This window comes from Amblyomma mixtum, chromosome 6, assembly GCF_055824585.1.
Source record: "Amblyomma mixtum isolate Tamu chromosome 6, ASM5582458v1, whole genome shotgun sequence".
Taxonomy (NCBI): Eukaryota; Metazoa; Arthropoda; class Arachnida; order Ixodida; family Ixodidae; genus Amblyomma; species Amblyomma mixtum.
In genome coordinates, this window is record NC_143017.1 from 46,089,290 (window position 1) to 46,096,610 (window position 7,321).

Here is a 7,321-nt window from a genome sequence, read left to right on the forward strand (position 1 = left end):
AAATTATGATTGCCTGGTCAGTCTGGAATTATAACGCACGCAGTTTTATTCCTTACTTTCATGTGGCGAACACCTTAATATATGGCATCAAGCGCCGAGGTGCGCTACGAATAGCGGAAGAAGGGAAGGAGGTTTTCTTCCTTAAATTCGACCGTGAACGGAAAGCTTGCCCAAAAACGCTTTAGTTCATGGAACTGCGACGCGTGTTCTTTCCGTAAAATTCTTCTTGCCCATTTTAAGTTTCGTCACATTTCCCTCCCGCCACTTCAAGCGTTTTTCCAGAGAAATTGAGTTTTCTTTTTTCATTCGAAATGTTTGCCATTAGGCACAATGTAAAAGGGAAAGAAAGTTGTGAGAAGGAGTGTAAACAAGCCTCGCTTAAAAAGTTAATGCTCTGCTCACACTGACTGCGTCCTTTAACTTTACGGACCGTTCTACTTCTGGGAGACCTGGTGACGGGGGGCTGACGTGGACAAGAGCCTTGATGGCAGCGAACAGCATCGGAATCAGTAGGCATGTGATGTCTTGTTCAGCGCGCGTCCATTCTGCTGCCTTTCGCTGATCGTCCTGTCGCGTTGCGGCGCCTTATAGACTGAGAGTGAGAGGAGCTGTTTCTCGGGTTTGTGCGGAGTGTTGCGGCATGTTTATAGGGTTTTATGCATCAGGTATATTTCCCTGCGCGTTTCCTGGTAGCCGGTTTTTCTATTGAATTTACTTTCAAGCGTGGCTAGAAACTGCGCAGAAGTACGATGACAGGAAGTAAATAAACGATCACGACACCATTGGCGTAGGGTACAACAACACGGTCATGTTTTTCGTTTCTTTACCTCTTGTTCTCGTCCTTTTTGCATACTTTCTAACCTTCCTCGAAAAACAACCAACTGTAGCCCCCAAGAACGTCCTTGTTATTTTCAGTGTTGCAAAAACGCTCGTACAAAGACGATTTCGATGATTTTCCCATCTCATATTTACTGTTCGATCTACTTTGGATTACCAGAACTAATGTCGTTACGCGGGTGTTAAAAATGTTACTTTTTCCTTATACTAAGTTTCTTGTAAAATTTGCATACGGAAATATTGCCCGTGAAGACCTGGCTTCATTAAAAGGGCATTTTGTATCATCTGTGAACTTTGGCATTTTGTGTCATCCTGAAACAATTGAAAATTGCTTCATCAGTTGAAAGGACGTAATTTTGTTCGGGGATGTCTTGCAAGTTACCTCAAAAAGCGAATTTTTATTTTACCTCTCATACCATTCGATACTTCACCGGCGTGCAATATGTTGATGAACCTCTTGATACGTTATTTGTTATTGGACTAGAATGATGAACCTGCACTGTGAGACAGTTCTTTCGACTAAATCTCATTTCTCACAAATGATTCTTCAACTACGAAAAGTGTATGAAAAAAAACCACATTAAACCGGAATAGCACTCCCTCTTGGTGATATGCTCAGCCTTATCTCCCGGCCAGTACTTTGTTGCCTTGCCTTTTTCAGGCGTCATTTGTGTCGTTTCCTAAGACCATTGTAAACAGTTCGTGTACACAGAACATATTTTCAGTGTATCAATTACCACGTTTAAGAGAACAAAAACGCTCGTGGCTATGAGGTTCCTGAATAAGAAGAAAGTAGCTGTGCGGTTCCGTACTCTCTTCCCCCGAAGAACTCCTGGGTTCGAATCCGACCCGTGGAAGTTTTCTTTCTGGGATTTTTCTGCTTAGATGTCGCAGAATAGCCACACACATCGCTGAAATCGTCCACCGCTGTCAGTAAGACTGGCGCATTTAAAATTTCGCCTAAGCTTCCCGGCTTAATGTGTCACGGGTGTGACACGGCACATAACGATTAGAAATCGGCCACTCAGTGCAAGGCAAATATGATAAATTCGATTCCACATTTTGCAATTAATGTGGCGGTAGTTTTTAAGCATCATTTATAAATTGTTCTGTACAAATGTTTTGCGAGTATCTTCTAGCACACTGTGTGCCGCGAAATTTAATGTGTTATTTAATAATTTTCGCATTTTCTTGCTATGGTCGTACTTATGCTGATGTTGACAACTAGCACCTTTTCACAGCTTCGACGTATTGCGTGGTCATCATGCAATAGCTGGGCGAGGGATTTGTTTCAAAGCAGCGCAAAAGTTCTCTTACTACAGGAGTGTCATCAGTAGTTCTGATATGACTCATCAGTTCACTGGAGGGCAGCGCCACAAAGCACTTTACGGATGTCTTAGCTGTACCCCATCAGCTTCCCAAGCTGCATAGCCCGAGCTGAATAATCAGAACGGCAGCAAACTGAACAGCAAAAGATGCTTCAATAAAATGTGTCCGGTAGCGTTGTTTGAATCACTTAACTGCACCCAAGTGATACAATGCATCAAAAGACAGCTTTCTGCATTACTTGAAAGTTTCATGAGTTACAGCAAATCACACATTGTACGGTCCTTAGCCTTAACACATGTGCTAAGTGCATTAAATTTACTTGTGAGGTTCCAGTCGAGGGTTGCTTGCAGTACCTTAATCTCAGCATGAGCTTTAATGATCGTGAAGTCTGCTCGACATATTTCCCTCGCTCTAAAAAAACAGTTCTAAGCTGTAATTCGGCCTATCCGAAAACAGCCTAGAAAGGGATAGCTTTGAACTGCCGTAGAGCCGCCCTTCAGAAATCTTGTGAACTGAGGAACAAGTCGAGTGTTCAAGAACAATTTCTGCGTCTGCGCAGCGCTTGCTTCCCAGACAGCGCTCTCAAGTCCGTTGCTGAGAGCCTTGTTAAAGAGGTCAGGCATGGAGGCAAGAAAGCAGGCTGCAACAGTCATGGCCCTCAGGGGCGTCCTATGTCAGTTCGATATTTGCGCAACCTGTCCCATCACCTTAAGAAGGTGGCAGTACAGCGTTCGTGTCGTTTTTTCAGCGGCGCTAAAAATGACAGGTATGTGCTGCATGGTGGCAGCTCTGACGAAGGAAAAGCCTGCAGGATCAAGCAGGCCACGCGGTTCAACATTGGAGTGCTATACCTTATCCCGCTGCCTTACGGCAAATGCAATATAGGCCGGACGGTCCAGTGACAGAACGAGATTTCGGAAGCACCGGACAACTGCCACAGCTGTGATTGCAGGCGGCCATTTGCTGGCCGATTGCCGCAAGTGCAGAACAAAGAAGTGAAAAAAGAAGATGAAGTATGCACACCTCTTTTTCACACCACTTGAGTGCTGAAGCTGCTCGGCAAGCAGGTAGACAGAGGTATTTTGGGCTTTTTGTATTGAAAAAGCAGGAGACAAGTGCATGAGCACCCCTTCATGGGCCCTTACGACAAAATAAATAGCTTACCTGGCAAAAAGCACGCGCTTCAACAAGCTATGAATTTTGTTTCGTTTTGCCTACATATCGGCGATTGCTTGCTATCGTATTGAGGGAAAAATTTTCGAAGTTCTCGAGCATATGCTTGTATGGGCATTCTGCATCTTTCATCTACATCTCAGAACTTCCGTTGAGGTCTATCGTGTGTACCGTTGGTATCTTTTCGCTGTCTGCATTTTAGCCCTAGTAACCATGTTTCAGCATTTCCATTAGCGGTCACGAAGTTCCTCCTTATGTTTTCTTTGGCGGGAGCCTGTTTCGCTTAGCCCAGCGCGCCGAAGTTTGCGCCTATTGTGATTTCTGATTTTTTCGTTCAAAAGTAACACTACTTGCTGCGATGTACACCCTTTTGGAGGGTACTGGATTTTTCAGTTCACACACGGTTCTTTAATGCCTTGAAATCGCCCTTGTGTAGTGGCGTTTGTGTATTTTGCCAATACTGAAATGCGGGCGCCGAGATCGGGATCCAACCGGCCACCTTGCGTTGCGCAGCGGAATACCATACGCACTGATAACTTCTGTGGTTCATGAATAGAAATTCTACCAAAGTGTTTCCGAATATAATAAGGGAGTTGTTGTGTCCCCATATTGCTTTTGTGTGTGTGCGCCCCCTCCTAACGACCACTCGCATTCCCCTCCTAACGACAGTTCGCATCCTCCTCCTAACGACCACTCAATCCTCCTCCTAACGACCACTCAATCCTCCTCCTAACGACACTTGCCCCTCGTCGCACGCTGTCACCAGATGCCCCCCCACGGTGCGCCCCCGCACCCTCCTCCTGTTCTGGGAAGCCACTCCCTCCCGTGGACGCTTCTCAGCTCCCTCCTTTCTTCGGGCGGCCAGTTCGGCTCCTGCCTCGGTCGACGCTGGTCGCACCCTCATCGGCTTTAAATAAACGAAGTCTAAAAGTACCGTGTGCGTCTTTCGCTGCATTCAACACAGCGACCGGACACGACAGTGGCGACGAGAAAGTGGATTCGACCCGCGCTACGCAACGCTATTGACAAGCCATGGCTACGCGAGGGTTTCCCAATCAGATACCAGAGTTCAACGGCTCATCGTGGTCATCGTGGGTTGGACGCCTTCAGTTCTACTTTGAAGCTAACAACATCACAGACCCAGCCTTGAAGAGGGCCAACCTGCTGACGCTGTGCGGGGAGCAGACCTACGATACTGTCTGCGCCCTTATTCAGCCAAGCACACCAGCGGCAGTGTCTTACGACGACATCGTAAAAGCGCTGCAAAAGCACTACGACCCAAGGCCATCCGAGGTCTACAGCCGGGCTCGCTTCCAACGACGAGATCAACTGGGAGGAGAAACTGTGAGCGCCTACGTAGCCGCGCTCAAGAAGCTCGCTGCCGACTGCAATTTTGGAACGCTGTCGACAACAGCTACCGGGCAGGAGGGAGACGCAGCTTCTTCTGCTAACACCACCATGCTTCCCTTGGACGTGATGTTACGCGACATATTTGTGTGCGGACTGAGTGACGAGTCACTGCAGCAGCGCCTGTTCGCTGAGAAGGACCTCACATTCAGCAAAGCTTACGACATCGCCGTTCGAGCGGAGAGCGCCGGTCACCAGCAGAGAGGGATTCGCCGGAACACCGAGCCGGTACACCAGACAAGCAACCAGGTGCGCAAGCCTTCTGTTGTTGTAAAATCGGTCAAAAAGGCACAACGCTGCTGGCGGTGTGACGACCAACACAACCCCCAGGGATGTCGATTCCAGTCAGCCACGTGTAATTTTTGCCACAAGCGAGGGCATATCGAAAGAGCATGCATTACGAAACGGAGACTTGCCAAGATAAAGTCACCTTCCCAGCCTAATCACAGCGTCAACGCCTCAGAGAATACGCCGCTATCTGATCTCCATGGAGCAACATCAGCAACACCATCTGTGTTGTACGACCTGAACACCATGAATCTCGGCACGCGACCGAAGATTTTTACAGAAGTAAGCGTACATCACCAGCTGATTAAGTTCGAGGTGGACTCCGGCGCAGCCTGTACTCTGATCAGTGAGGACACGTTCCGAACTTCATGGCCATCTGACGCACCCGCCCTGCAACAAGACGACACGCACCTGCGAACGTGGTCAGGACAGAATCTGCCACTATTGGGCTCTGCCAACGTGCAGGTTAACTACAACGGCCAGACCCATACGCTACCTCTGCTTGTTGTGAAGGGCACAGGATCAAGCCTTCTAGGGAGAAACTGGTTTTCTCCACTAGGCGTGATGATATGCAGTAAACATCAAAACGCCGATGCGCTAAGCCGTCTGCCACTAGACGCAACTGTTGACGAACCATTTCCACCAGGAGACGTTCTGATGTTCGAAGCACTGCCAGAACCTCCGCTTACAGCAGGCACAGTTGCAGCATCTACGCAGAAGTGCGCAGCTCTCCGGCTAGTTTACACAGCTGTTCAACAAGGCAACGTGCATAAACTCAAAGGGGACAACTTCGACGCTTACCGCAGGCGAGCTACAGAGTTGAGCACCCATCGCGGCTGCATCATATTTGGGTCCCGAGTTGTGATGCCGAGAGAACTACGCGCACAAGCTATGTCTCTCATCCACGCCGGACATCGGGGCATCGTTGCAATGAAAAAGTGTGCCAGAAGCTACATGTGGTGGCCTGGCATTGACAACGACATCGAAACAGTGGTGCGAGAATGCAAGCCTTGCCAGAGCAGCCGGAGCGCCCCGCCGAAAGCTCCTGTCCAAGAATGGGAAAAGCCAGACACACCATGGCACACACTGCACATTGATTTTGCAGGACCAATTGAGGGCTGCACTTTCCTTGTGGTCGTAGATGCCTACACAAAGTGGCTTGAGATAAGGCAAATGGGACAGACGACTTCAGCAGCAGTCATTGACAACCTCCGATCACTATTTGCAACGTTCGGCCTGCCGCGCAAGGTAGTGTCGGACAACGGAACACCGTTTGTGTCTGCGGAGATCCTCAAGTTTTATCGCGACAACGGGATCTCATCAGTTACATCGGCCCCCTACCACCCAGCGACAAACGGACAAGCCGAGCGCTACGTAGCCGAGCTAAAACGCGCCCTTGAAAGAGATCAGACAGGCTCGCTGCAGCGCCGCCTTGCGCGCTTTCTCTTCAAGCAGCACACGACGGTTCAGAGCACAACAGGCGAGACCCCCTCGAAAATGATGTTCGAGCGTGAAATGCGAACCCAGCTCACAGCCATCCTCCCCGAGCCAAAGGCAGATACGTTCCGGGAAGAAAAAGCAATTCCGCGCTGCGGCACGCTTAATGAGGGGCAGCGCGTCCTCGCCCGACAGTTTCTGAAAAAGCCACGCTGGGAGGAAGCTACAATTGTCAGACGCATAGGCCTGCGCTCTTGGCTCGTCAACATACATGGCACAGTAGCACGCCGACATCTCAACCAGCTGCGTAGATTTACGACGCCGTCTGAGAGCTGTCCGCCAGCGGAGAGAACACGTGCACCATTTTCCCACATAGCCTGGCACCCCTTCCCGGAAGAAGAGACTTCGCCCAGGACAGACCTAGGAGACACAGCGAACAACAGCCAGCCTACAAGTGTTTCTCCCCCGAGCGCACAAAGCCAGCGCGCCTCCACGCGTGAGCGCCGACCCCCTGCACGATACCAGGCAACTTTCTAAGGGGGAAGGAAGTGTTGTGTCCCCATATTGCTTTTGTGTGTGTGCGCCCCCTCCTAACGACCACTCGCATTCCCCTCCTAACGACAGTTCGCATCCTCCTCCTAACGACCACTCAATCCTCCTCCTAACGACCACTCAATCCTCCTCCTAACGACACTTGCCCCTCGTCGCACGCTGTCACCAGATGCCCCCCCACGGTGCGCCCCCGCACCCTCCTCCTGTTCTGGGAAGCCACTCCCTCCCGTGGACGCTTCTCAGCTCCCTCCTTTCTTCGGGCGGCCAGTTCGGCTCCTGCCTCGGTCGACGCTGGTCG